General features: G+C 45.0%; 1 long non-coding RNA gene across 1 annotated transcript; it reads left to right on the top strand.

The window, feature by feature from the left end:
* The first annotated feature begins 1,406 nt into the window (after nt 1-1,406).
* LOC139634070 (uncharacterized) lies at nt 1,407-6,505 on the top strand. The gene is made up of 2 exons (XR_011693897.1): nt 1,407-1,565; nt 6,050-6,505. It is a non-coding gene; the product is annotated as an uncharacterized lncRNA (long non-coding RNA).
* The last annotated feature ends 7,997 nt before the right edge of the window (nt 6,506-14,502 follow it).

Below are 14,502 nucleotides of genomic sequence, written 5' to 3'. Positions count from 1 at the left end.
GTCCTCTGTGGGAGCTTGGGACACTTCCCAGTTGCCTCATTGTTGCTTGTTTCATTCCTGCAAACTTCAGAAACTGAAAAGTGTCACAAACATCACACAAGCGTTGATTCTGACCACGATTCAATCACACTGAGTCATTTTCAGTTGTTTCAGGCCTGCAGACCTCACAAACTGAAAAGCGTGACAAAAAACACATAAGTGCTGATTCTGACCAGTATTCACTCACACTGAGTGGTTTTCAGTTGACTTTTTTCTAAAATTTGTGTGTCATTCCTGCAAACCTCAGAAACTGAAAAGCTTCACGATAAACACAATAGTGTTGATTCTGACCACTTTTCACTCACACTGAGTCATTTTCAGTTGACTGTGCTTTAAAATGACTGTTTCATGCCTGCAAACCTCAGAAACTGAAAAGCTTCACATAAAACACACTGTTATGTTAGAAACCAGAGAACACAAATGCACTCCAGGCCTGAATGGGGCAAAGTAACAAGTGATGATGTTAATGAGCTCTTCTCTGGTGAAAGAGCTCCGGAAACCATGGGTGTTATTTCTGCCATAGGTCTCATTCCACACTCCCAGAGAGGACACGCGTCTGTGACGTTTGTCGCTTTTCAGCGTTGCCGGTCTCAGACGTGGTCCGGACCAGAGCGTTCATGAGTCCTCTGTGGGAGCTTGTGGTGGGCAGCCCTTGAGGAGCACCGGGACACTTCCCAGTTGCCTCAGTGTTGAGTGTTGCCTTGGCCTGCGCCGCGACACGGGCCTGCTCCCTGTTGGTGTCCCATCCAACTCACGCGACAGCCTGCGGGTCCTCGGAACGCAAAGCTCCTCGCAAAAACAGAGCATACACTCTTACACAAAAAACACAGGGGAAAAACACTTACAAGTCAATAATACGGCCAGGACCTCAGGAGCTCAACTTATACTTAAACGTATACTTTTGTCTGTGGAGGGAGGTTTCCTGCTGAAGTGTTGGCTCGTTAAACTGTCTGTTCCTGATGAGAGGAGCTGCTGTGATTGGCTTTATCGAAGCGTCCCGTAGATCCACTTTGCTGCTGAAACATATGCTTGAGCAAGAATCAGTTAAAAGTGAAAATCATTTGATCATTATGTTGGGCGTCATTTTGGTATTGACATGATTCTAGAGGCGGAAGGAGCGTGCGTAAAAGCCACAATTACTGCCATGAGGCAGTTACAATGATCTATAGTGTTCAATTGACTGGGGAAAAACAATGATTGCCACAGCCGAGAGAAACCAAAAGACTAATAATACAATCACAAATAAAAACAACTACATAAACCACAAGGAAACAAAACAGCAGTGGCAGTCAATGTCTCTCCTGCCTCATTATTGCGCAGTCACCACACGGCTGGCTCAACACATGGCAAAGGGAATCGCTGTAACACTGGACCTGAAACAGAATAAAGCACACAGCAGCAAAGCCTCGACTTCAAAGCAAAATGAGCGGGATCCTCCTTTGATACGTCCCTGGCTTGGTGACGTCACATTCGATATGACTACTTCACCCTCGGAAGATTTTAAATAGGAGCCGTTTCTGCCATAGGTCTCATTCCACACTCCCAGAGAGGACACGCGTCTGTGACGTTTGTCGCTTTTCAGCGTTGCCGGTCTCAGACGTGGTCCGGACCAGAGCGTTCATGAGTCCTCTGTGGGAGCTTGGGACACTTCCCAGTTGCCTCATTGTTGCTTGTTTCATTCCTGCAAACTTCAGAAACTGAAAAGTGTCACAAACATCACACAAGCGTTGATTCTGACCACGATTCAATCACACTGAGTCATTTTCAGTTGTTTCATTCCTGCAGACCTCATAAACTGAAAAGCGTGACAAAAAACACATAAGTGCTGATTCTGACCAGTATTCACTCACACTGAGTGGTTTTCAGTTGACTTTTTTCTAAAATTTGTGTGTCATTCCTGCAAACCTCAGAAACTGAAAAGCTTCACGATAAACACAATAGTGTTGATTCTGACCACTTTTCACTCACACTGAGTCATTTTCAGTTGACTGTGCTTTAAAATGACTGTTTCATGCCTGCAAACCTCAGAAACTGAAAAGCTTCACATAAAACACACTGTTATGTTAGAAACCAGAGAACACAAATGCACTCCAGGCCTGAATGGGGCAAAGTAACAAGTGATGATGTTAATGAGCTCTTCTCTGGTGAAAGAGCTCCGGAAACCATGGGTGTTATTTCTGCCATAGGTCTCATTCCACACTCCCAGAGAGGACACGCGTCTGTGACGTTTGTCGCTTTTCAGCGTTGCCGGTCTCAGACGTGGTCCGGACCAGAGCGTTCATGAGTCCTCTGTGGGAGCTTGTGGTGGGCAGCCCTTGAGGAGCACCGGGACACTTCCCAGTTGCCTCAGTGTTGAGTGTTGCCTTGGCCTGCGCCGCGACACGGGCCTGCTCCCTGTTGGTGTCCCATCCAACTCACGCGACAGCCTGCGGGTCCTCGGAACGCAAAGCTCCTCGCAAAAACAGAGCATACACTCTTACACAAAAAACACAGGGGAAAAACACTTACAAGTCAATAATACGGCCAGGACCTCAGGAGCTCAACTTATACTTAAACGTATACTTTTGTCTGTGGAGGGAGGTTTCCTGCTGAAGTGTTGGCTCGTTAAACTGTCTGTTCCTGATGAGAGGAGCTGCTGTGATTGGCTTTATCGAAGCGTCCCGTAGATCCACTTTGCTGCTGAAACATATGCTTGAGCAAGAATCAGTTAAAAGTGAAAATCATTTGATCATTATGTTGGGCGTCATTTTGGTATTGACATGATTCTAGAGGCGGAAGGAGCGTGCGTAAAAGCCACAATTACTGCCATGAGGCAGTTACAATGATCTATGATGTTCAATTGACTGGGGAAAAACAATGATTGCCACAGCCGAGAGAAACCAAAAGACTAATAATACAATCACAAATAAAAACAACTACATAAACCACAAGGAAACAAAACAGCAGTGGCAGTCAATGTCTCTCCTGCCTCATTATTGCGCAGTCACCACACGGCTGGCTCAACACATGGCAAAGGGAATCGCTGTAACACTGGACCTGAAACAGAATAAAGCACACAGCAGCAAAGCCTCGACTTCAAAGGAAAATGAGCGGGATCCTCCTTTGATACGTCCCTGGCTTGGTGACGTCACATTCGATATGACTACTTCACCTTGGGAAGATTTTAAATAGGAGCCGTTTCTGCCATAGGTCTCATTCCACACACCCAGAGAGGACACGCGTCTGTGACGTTTGTCGCTTTTCAGCGTTGCCGGTCTCAGACGTGGTCCGGACCAGAGCGTTCATGAGTCCTCTGTGGGAGCTTGTGGTGGGCAGCCCTTGAGGAGCACCGGGACACTTCCCAGTTGCCTCAGTGTTGAGTGTTGCCTTGGCCTGCGCCGCGACACGGGCCTGCTCCCTGTTGGTGTCCCATCCAACTCACGCGACAGCCTGCGGGTCCTCGGAACGCAAAGCTCCTCGCAAAAACAGAGCATACACTCTTACACAAAAAACACAGGGGAAAAACACTTACAAGTCAATAATACGGCCAGGACCTCAGGAGCTCAACTTATACTTAAACGTATACTTTTGTCTGTGGAGGGAGGTTTCCTGCTGAAGTGTTGGCTCGTTAAACTGTCTGTTCCTGATGAAAGGAGCTGCTGTGATTGGCTTTATCGAAGCGTCCCGTAGATCCACTTTGCTGCTGAAACATATGCTTGAGCAAGAATCAGTTAAAAGTGAAAATCATTTGATCATTATGTTGGGCGTCATTTTGGTATTGACATGATTCTAGAGGCGGAAGGAGCGTGCGTAAAAGCCACAATTACTGCCATGAGGCAGTTACAATGATCTATGATGTTCAATTGACTGGGGAAAAACAATGATTGCCACAGCCGAGAGAAACCAAAAGACTAATAATACAATCACAAATAAAAACAACTACATAAACCACAAGGAAACAAAACAGCAGTGGCAGTCAATGTCTCTCCTGCCTCATTATTGCGCAGTCACCACACGGCTGGCTCAACACATGGCAAAGGGAATCGCTGTAACACTGGACCTGAAACAGAATAAAGCACACAGCAGCAAAGCCTCGACTTCAAAGGAAAATGAGCGGGATCCTCCTTTGATACGTCCCTGGCTTGGTGACGTCACATTCGATATGACTACTTCACCTTGGGAAGATTTTAAATAGGAGCCGTTTCTGCCATAGGTCTCATTCCACACACCCAGAGAGGACACGCGTCTGTGACGTTTGTCGCTTTTCAGCGTTGCCGGTCTCAGACGTGGTCCGGACCAGAGCGTTCATGAGTCCTCTGTGGGAGCTTGTGGTGGGCAGCCCTTGAGGAGCACCGGGACACTTCCCAGTTGCCTCAGTGTTGAGTGTTGCCTTGGCCTGCGCCGCGACACGGGCCTGCTCCCTGTTGGTGTCCCATCCAACTCACGCGACAGCCTGCGGGTCCTCGGAACGCAAAGCTCCTCGCAAAAACAGAGCATACACTCTTACACAAAAAACACAGGGGAAAAACACTTACAAGTCAATAATACGGCCAGGACCTCAGGAGCTCAACTTATACTTAAACGTATACTTTTGTCTGTGGAGGGAGGTTTCCTGCTGAAGTGTTGGCTCGTTAAACTGTCTGTTCCTGATGAAAGGAGCTGCTGTGATTGGCTTTATCGAAGCGTCCCGTAGATCCACTTTGCTGCTGAAACATATGCTTGAGCAAGAATCAGTTAAAAGTGAAAATCATTTGATCATTATGTTGGGCGTCATTTTGGTATTGACATGATTCTAGAGGCGGAAGGAGCGTGCGTAAAAGCCACAATTACTGCCATGAGGCAGTTACAATGATCTATAGTGTTCAATTGACTGGGGAAAAACAATGATTGCCACAGCCGAGAGAAACCAAAAGACTAATAATACAATCACAAATAAAAACAACTACATAAACCACAAGGAAACAAAACAGCAGTGGCAGTCAATGTCTCTCCTGCCTCATTATTGCGCAGTCACCACACGGCTGGCTCAACACATGGCAAAGGGAATCGCTGTAACACTGGACCTGAAACAGAATAAAGCACACAGCAGCAAAGCCTCGACTTCAAAGCAAAATGAGCGGGATCCTCCTTTGATACGTCCCTGGCTTGGTGACATCACATTCGATATGACTACTTCACCTTGGGAAGATTTTAAATAGGAGCCGTTTCTGCCATAGGTCTCATTCCACACTCCCAGAGAGGACACGCGTCTGTGACGTTTGTCGCTTTTCAGCGTTGCCGGTCTCAGACGTGGTCCGGACCAGAGCGTTCATGAGTCCTCTGTGGGAGCTTGGGACACTTCCCAGTTGCCTCATTGTTGCTTGTTTCATTCCTGCAAACTTCAGAAACTGAAAAGTGTCACAAACATCACACAAGCGTTGATTCTGACCACGATTCAATCACACTGAGTCATTTTCAGTTGTTTCATTCCTGCAGACCTCACAAACTGAAAAGCGTGACAAAAAACACATAAGTGCTGATTCTGACCAGTATTCACTCACACTGAGTGGTTTTCAGTTGACTTTTTTCTAAAATTTGTGTGTCATTCCTGCAAACCTCAGAAACTGAAAAGCTTCACGATAAACACAATAGTGTTGATTCTGACCACTTTTCACTCACACTGAGTCATTTTCAGTTGACTGTGCTTTAAAATGACTGTTTCATGCCTGCAAACCTCAGAAACTGAAAAGCTTCACATAAAACACACTGTTATGTTAGAAACCAGAGAACACAAATGCACTCCAGGCCTGAATGGGGCAAAGTAACAAGTGATGATGTTAATGAGCTCTTCTCTGGTGAAAGAGCTCCGGAAACCATGGGTGTTATTTCTGCCATAGGTCTCATTCCACACTCCCAGAGAGGACACGCGTCTGTGACGTTTGTCGCTTTTCAGCGTTGCCGGTCTCAGACGTGGTCCGGACCAGAGCGTTCATGAGTCCTCTGTGGGAGCTTGTGGTGGGCAGCCCTTGAGGAGCACCGGGACACTTCCCAGTTGCCTCAGTGTTGCTTTGGCCTGTTTTAGTGTTTTATACCTACAAACATCAGAAACTGAAAAGCTTCACAAACATCACACAAGTGCTGATTCCGACCAGTATTCACTCACACTGAATGGTTTTCAGTTGACTATCTTTGAAAATTAGTGTTTCATGCCTGCAAACCTCAGAAACTGAAAAGCTTCACATAAATCACACAAGCATTGATTATGACCACTATTCACTCACACGGAGTGGTTTTCAGTTGACTATGTTTGAAAATGAATATTTCAGGCCTGTAAAGCTCAAACTGTAAAGCTTCACAAAAACCACACATGTGCTGATTCTGACCACGATTCACTCACACTGAGTGGTTTTCAGTTGACTATCTTTGAAAATGAATATTTTAGGCCTGCAAACCTCAGAAACTGAAAAGCTTCACAAAAATCAGACAAGCATTGATTCCGACCAGTATTCACTCACACTGAGTCATTTTCAGTTGACTGTGCTTTAAAATTAGTGTTTCAGGCCTGCAGACCTCAGAAACTGAAAAGCTTCACAAAAATCACACAAGTGTTGTTTCTGACCAAGGCGTTCAAATGATTTCATGACCACAGAGGTCAGGGCAATGGGTCTGTAGTCATTTAGTCCCGTGGGCCTTGGTTTTTTGGGTACAGGGATGATGGTGGAGGATTTGAAGCAGGCTGGGATGTGGCAGGTCTCCAGTGAGGTGTTGAAGATGTCCGTGAACACCGGAGACAGCTGATCAGCACAGTGCTTCAGGGATGATGGAGAGACAGAGTCAGGACCGGCTGCTTTGCGGGGGTTCTGCTTCTTAAAAAGCCTGTTGACATCTCTCTCCAGGATAGAAAGAGACATTCCTTTGGTAGGGGAGGAGGGGGGCGGTTCTGATGTGGCTCGTTGTGGAAGTGCCAGGGCCCTTGCTGAAGTGGGCGAGGAGAAGCTGGTGGTCTGGAGGTGGTGGCTGGACTCACGGGGGTTGGTGTCAGGCCTGTCCCATTGTCTTTCAAAGCGGCAGCCGTTGGCCAGACGGAAGTCGTTAACGGAGTGGGCGGGGTTTTAGGTTTGTAGTTAGTGATCTGTCTGATCCCTTTCCAGACAGAAGCAGAGTCGTTGGCTGAGAACTGGAGCTGAAGTTTCTCAGAGTACAGTCGTTTAGCTTCTCTCACCGCCTTGCTAAACCTGTGCTTGGACTCTTTAAACCTGTCCCTGTCCCCACTCCTGAAAGCTTCCTCCTTTTGCCTCCTGAGCTGACTGAGCTTAGCTGTGAACCAGGGTTTGTCATTGTTATAACTCACCCTTGTACGTGATGGGATACAACAGTCCTCACAGAAGCTGATGTATGACGTCACAGCCTCTGTGAACTCATCCAGACTGTTGGAAGCAGTCCTGAACACCTCCCAGTCAGTGCAGTCCAAACATGCCGCAGATCCTCTATGGCATCACTGCTCCACTGCTTCGATGTCCTCACAACAGGTTTACACAGTTTTAGTTTCTGCCTGTATGTGGGAATCAGGTGGCCCATGACACGGTCAGAGTGGCCCAGTGCAGCCCGGGGGACGGCGGGATAAGCACCACTGATTGTGGTGTAACAGTGGTCCAGAGTGTTCCCCTCTCTGGTCGGGCAATTAACAAACTATCTGTACCTTTGTTGAAGTCACCAAGGACAATAACTAAGGAGTCCGGGTTGGTCCGCTCCACACACAGTATCTGCTGTGGCCTGTGGTGGGATGTAAACACCGACCAGAATGAATGAAGTGAACTCACAGGGGGAGTAGAAGGGCCTGCAGTTTATGGTGAAAGTTTCCAGGTCAGGAGAACAGTGCTGCAGGATCACTGTCACGTCTTTGCACCAGCCACTGTTTTCATAAAAACACATTCCTCCACCTTTCATTTTGCCGGACTGAAGAGTTGGAAGCCGGCCAGCTCCAGCGCAGAGTCCGGATCGATCCACACAGCCACGTCTCCGTGAAGCACAGAACGGAAGATGAAGAAAAGTCTATGTTCTTCTGCAACAGTAGCTGAAGTTCATCCAGCTTGTTGGGCAGTGAACGCACGTTGGAGAGAAAGATACCTGGGAGCGGTGTGCAGAGTGCGCGCTGGTGGAGACGCACCACAGCACTGGCACTTTTTTCTCTCCTCTGGCGTTTCACTGCGAGAGCAACGGTCAGTGCACCTTTGACCAAAATGTCCAACAATTCCACAGGTGAGTCGAGAAAGATGGGGAAAAAAATCCACTGGAGTTGTTTCTCTTATGTTAATGAACTCTTCTCTGGTGAAAGAGCTCCGGAAACCAAGGCAGACAACTGAATTTACAAAGAAAATAAGGCAAAAGAGTGCGCACCAAAACACAGAGGCAGCCATCCGCAGCGCCATGGCAACATAAGCGAACATAAGTGACACACGGTTTACTCACCACTGCTCTGTTTAATATTTGTGACTGAGGCTAATACTAAGATGTGTCCTCTGTTTTCATGTGATCTGCATCTTCACCCCCACTCTCAATGATGGACTCCAATCCTGTGATGAGCTCCAAGCTGAGGCTGGTTCATGACCCCGACCATCCAGGAAGAGGCAAAACTCATCTGTGACCAAGACTACGAGGACATTTGTTGCTCTGTTTATATTTGTATTAATGTAAAGATACATTTGGTGGACATTTGTTCATAGTTTGCTTGCTTTAATGATGAAGTTCATTGTTGATGAACTTCTTTGATGAACTTCTTTTATTGTCTAAAATCTAAAATCTCAAAAACAAAGTGGATATGTTAAAGTGTCAGACTTGGGTTTGGGTTGTTATATGAACACTTGTCTACACTGTGCGTATAGTTTGCTGACTTTATATGATAAACTCTTATTTTCAAAAATAAAATCTCAATTTGAGTGGATGTGTTTAAAACTGATCTGTGTCTTTGTTTCACATGATTTAAAATCTCATCTCTTTATAGATCCCCTTCTGTCTGTTTTCTACACTGACCTCCACAAATGTTACCTGCTCACCCTCCAACCTCACCTCTCACCACACACATGCTAATATGGCTGCAGCCACATCTTTTGTTTGGGTTAAAGGCTGCCTGCTCATGCTCTGTGTGCCTCAGGCTGTGACAGTTGGTTACAGACAGCTGTCTTTCAGAACTTCACTGACATTTGTGGTTTATACTACACCACAAACACATGGAGTATTTTGTCTGGTAGTTGACACAAGAACTCAGGTTTATGGCCTCTCTTTTCTGCTGACCTTTGACCTTAGCATTTTTGGCAAATCTTAATGTACAGACTTTTTTTTATTAATCAGCCTGTGGAATCACAGTGTCTCAGACCAGACAGAAAAAACTTAGGTTGAATAAACTTCATGATGACAGTAATGACAAGAAAGCAGAAACCGTCTGTCCCAGCCCCTGCCTCTCGGCGCCCCCTCGATGCTCTTAGCTGAAATGTTTGTGTTACATTTACAAAATCAAACAAACACACCAGAGCTGACACAGGAACTCAGTTGATGACCTGTCTTTTCTGCTGGCCTCTGACCTTTGTATTCTTGGCAATGTCGAACATGTCTTTCAAATGTACAAAGATCAGCCCTGTTGTTACACAGAAACAAATTGTTTCCCTCAGCCAGGAATAGTGTAAGGACTCTTCTTCAGTTTTCTTCTGAACTGGGACTATGACTTATCGTGGCAAACGCTGATCCTGACCCTGATCAAGAACGAAAGTCAGACTGAAGAAAAAAGAAGCTGAATCAGTCATAGTTGAGACTGGGAGAAAGTCCTCCTCCATTCACCCCATACAGTCAGGTCCATAAATATTGGGACATCAACAAAATTATCATCTTTTTGGTTCTAAACACCACCACAATGGATTTGAAATGAAACGAACAAGATGTGCTTTAACTGCAGACTTTCAACTTTAATTTGAAGGTATTTACATCCAAATCAGGTGAACGGTGTAAGAATTACAACAGTTTCTATATGTGCCTCCCACTTTTTAAGGGACCAAAAGTAATGGGACAAATTAACAATCATAAATCAAACTTTCACTTTTTAATACTTGGTTGCAAATCCTTTGCAGTCAATTACAGCCTGAAGTCTGGAACGCATAGACATTACCAGACGCTGGGTTTCATCCCTGGTGATGCTCTGCCAGGCCTCTACTGCAACTGTCTTCAGTTCCTGCTTGTTCTTGGGGCATTTTCCCTTCAGTTTTGTCTTCAGCAAGTGAAATCCAATCAAATCAAATGACTTTAATGATCCCAAACTGGGAAATTGTTGCGTTGCAGCAGCAGCATAACTTACAATATATACAATACGATACAGAAAGTAACAAAAAAGAATGTACAATATTTCAATAAGGGCACAATAAGGGCTGTTAGGGCTGAGAGTGTATTTACACTATTTACACATGAAGGGCTGTGGTGTTGTCTGCACCACTGGTGTTGGCATACAGCAGATCCAGAGTTTTATTGTCTCTGGTGGGGCAGTCAACAGAATACTCTGAGTGTTAATCAGCGCGGCGAGCTCGTCCGTCTTATTCCCCAGAGACCTCACGTTCCCCATGATAAACCTCACGTTCCCCATGATAATCGCCGGTACAGCTGGGCGACATCTCCTCTTCTTCGCCCTCAGCTTGGCTCCAGCTCTGCACCCCCGGCGCCTCCTCCGCAGCTCCTCCGGGATCACTGGCCTAGCTTCGGGCAGCAGCTCAGGTTTGCACAGCGCGATCAGCTGGGCCCGAGAGTAAACAATGCCGGCACCGTCGCGTCTGTTACCCTCCGTTGCTATGGATGCCAACAGCAGCCAAACAGCAGCCAACAGTAGCCAAACAGCAGCCAACAGTAGCCAACAGCAGCCAACAGCAGCCAAACAGCAGCCAAACAGTAGCCAACAGTAGCCAACAGTAGCCAAACAGCAGCCAAACAGTAGCCAACAGTAGCCAAACAGCAGCCAACAGTAGCCAACAGTAGCCAAACAGCAGCCAACAGTAGCCAACAGCAGCCAACAGCAGCCAAACAGCAGCCAAACAGTAGCCATCAGTAGCCAACAGCAGCCAACAGCAGCCAAACAGCAGCCAACAGTAGCCAACAGCAGCCAAACAGTAGCCATCAGTAGCCAACAGCAGCCAACAGTAGCCAAACAGTAGCCAAACAGTAGCCAACAGTAGCCAAACAGCAGCCAACAGCAGCCAACAGTAGCCAAACAGCAGCCAAACAGTAGCCAACAGCAGCCAAACAGTAGCCAAAAGACGGCCAGAAAAGTTTAAAAAAAGAGAAAAGTCATTGTCTCTAGTGATTTGACAATGACTGACAGAAAATGTACCCGTGGACAGGACGGAAATAAAAACGAAAGTACAAGAAAGTACAAAAACAAAAACAAAGGAGCCGCTGCAACAAGCTGCAACTTAGAACGGCGCCATCTTGGAAAAAAAAATGTCTGAATTGGCTGAATATGAGCAGATAATATTGCCCAAAACACTTCGGAATTCATCCTGCTGCTTTTGTCAGCAGTCACATCATCAATAAATACAAGGGAACCAGTTCCATTGGCAGCTACACATGCCCACGCCATGACACTACCACCACCATGCTTCACTGATGAGGTGGTATGTTTTGCATCATGAGCGTTTCTTTTCCTTCTTCATACTCTTCTCTTCCCATCACTCTGGTACAAGTTGATCTTTGTCTCATCTGTCCATAGGATGTTGTTCCATAACTGTAAAGACTTTTTTAGATGTTGTTTGGCAAACTCTAATCTGGCCTTCCTGTTTTTGAGGCTCACCAGTGGTTTACATCTTGTGGTTGAACCCTCTGTATTCACTCTGGTGAAGTCTTCTCTTGATTGTTAACTTTGACACACACACACCTACCTCCTGGAGAGTGTTCTTGATCTGGCCAACTGTTGTGAAGGGGTTTTTCTTCACCAGGGAAAGAATTCTTCGGTCATCCACCACAGTTGTTTTCCGTGGTCTTCCAGGTCTTTTGGTGTTGCTGAGCTCACCGGTGCGTTCTTTCTTTTTAAGAATGTTCCAAACTGTTGATTTGGCCATACCTAATGTTTTTGCTATCTCTCTGATGGGTTTGTTTTGATCTTTCAGCCTAATGATGGCTTGCTTCACTGATAGTGACAGCTCTTTGGATCTCATATTGAGAGTTGACAGCAACAGATTCCAAATGCAAATAGCACACTTGAAATGAACTCTAGACCTTTTATCTGCTCCTTGTAAATGGGATAATGAGGGAATAACACACACCTGGCCATGGAACAGCCGAGCAGCCAATTGTCCCATTACTTTTGGTCCCTTAAAAAGTGGGAGGCACAAATACAAACTGTTGTAATTCTTACACCATTTACCTGATTTGGATGTAAATACCTTCAAATTAAAGCTGAAAGTCTGCAGTTAAAGTACATCTTGTTCGTTTCATTTCAAATCCATTGTGGTGGTGTTTAGAGCCAAAAAGATGAGAATTGTGTCAATGTCCCAATATTTATGGACCTGACTGTATGTTGCATTTAACTCACTATCAACATGTTGGAGTTGTAAACCTGATCCAGTGTTTAAACATTACACACCAAATTAAAACTTTCACTTCTAAAAGTAAGTTGAAAAAAAAAGAGATACATTTTAAGGTGAAATCTTTCCAAATGAGGGGGTTGAGACATGTGGTGATATAAAAACAATGCAGAATGTGTGTGTCTGTGGAGCTTCTGTGGAGGTGCTTTGCAGTTCTTTAAAATCACAGGGCCAGTGGCTGAGTCATAAGCCTGGGTGCTGGAGCTCTAATACAGGGGAGGAGAAGCATGTGTGTGGCTGTGGAGGTCTTATGGAGGTGCTGTGTGGCCCTTTAACATCACAGAGCTTCTGCTGACCTTTGACCTTTGCATTTTTGGTAATTGCAAGCATGTCTTCTTAATGTACAGACGTGTTTTATTCATCAGCCTGTGGAATAATAGTGTCTCAGATCAGACAGAAAAAACTTAGGTTGAATAAAATTCAAAATGACATTAATGACAAGAAAGCAGAAACCCTCTAGTGTTGTCAGTGGTGCAGCGGGACCTTGTGTGGGCAAGTGATCAAAAATAGTCTTGTATTTCATGCTGGAAAAATCTGGAAAATGTTTGTGTTTGTGACATTTACAAAATCAGACAAACACACCAGAACAAAAGTTAAAAAACATACCTGAAATTGAACTATTTGGAAAGCCTTGAGTCTGTCCTGAACCATCGGTGTTTATGAAGTTCTAACAGCTTTTGTTTTAATAGGAAAGAATATAACAATGCAAAAATAAGTGACATTTTAGTACTGACTATGTATAACTCCTAGCAGCACAGGGCTGATGGTAATGGCACTGGGGGGATAACGTAGCTGCTGTAAGTTTGCCATTCTAGCAGGACTGACCAGGCAAACGGCAGCCAGTGTCTTCACCTCATCATTTTCTCCTGGTTTACAGGAATTTATTATCTGTATACATGCCCAGTGCAGCCGGGTGTGTTACATATGCAGACATTATTTTGTAAGTACACTACAGGCCAATAGTTTGGAAGCAAGGGCAATACAGGCCAAACATTTGGAAGCAATTTCAAGTGTCTATTCACAATGCCTTTCTTAAAAACCAGTATGAGTTCTTTGGATTCTGGGATGTATTTACTGCATGATCAGACTATGCTTTCATTGATATGCACCATTTTCCTCAATTTACCTTTAGGGATACATTGATGTTACCAGACCATTACTGAATAAATGTTAACAAAAGAAAAGAAAGTTTGCATTATTCACTTTAGCTCTTTGGCTTTTGAGGGTTTGCATACAAAAATCCCAATAAATCTCAACTGTGTTCATATCTCTGACAAACTACCACAGAAATGGCTAGAAAGAAACAGCTGAGTAAAGAAACAAGAGTACAGATTTGTACATTAAGGGAAAGAAGGATACACTGAAAGAGAAACTGCAAAATGCCTAATGGTGTCCAACAAAGGAGTTCACTACACCCTGAAGAGACTAAAGGAAACTGGAAGTTATGATGATAGAAAAAGGTCTGAAAGAAAGCGGGTTACTACAAAAGCAGAGGATAAACATATCATTGCCTGTAAGAGAGATCGGCAAAAAACAGCACCACAAATGAGGAAGGAAATCAACATGACAAGGTCAAAACCCATATCTCTGATGAATGTGAAAAGACATTTGAGAAAGGCTGGTCTGAAGGCAAAAAAACACTACTATGGGGATGTTTTGCAGGTGATAGAGTAGGAGATTTGTTTGAGGTAAAGGATATCGTGAAGAAGGAACAGTACCACTCCATCCTCCAGTATCATGCAGTTCCACCTGGACTAAGACTTGTGCGCAAAAGTTTGTTTTGCAGCAAGATAATGACCCTAAGCATTATTCCAAGCTCTGTCGGGGTAACCTAGACAAAAAAGAAGAGGAAGGTGTTCTTCGAAAGATGGTTTGGCCCCCTCAGTCTCCA

The sequence above is a fragment of the Trachinotus anak genome, unplaced genomic scaffold, assembly GCF_046630095.1.
Source record: "Trachinotus anak isolate AG129_WGS33_773 ecotype Australia unplaced genomic scaffold, CSIRO_AGI_Tana_v1 ptg000016l, whole genome shotgun sequence".
NCBI lineage: Eukaryota > Metazoa > Chordata > Actinopteri > Carangiformes > Carangidae > Trachinotus > Trachinotus anak.
The sequence above is the reverse complement of the archived record's forward strand: the minus strand, read 5'-3'. Positions and strand labels throughout refer to the sequence as shown.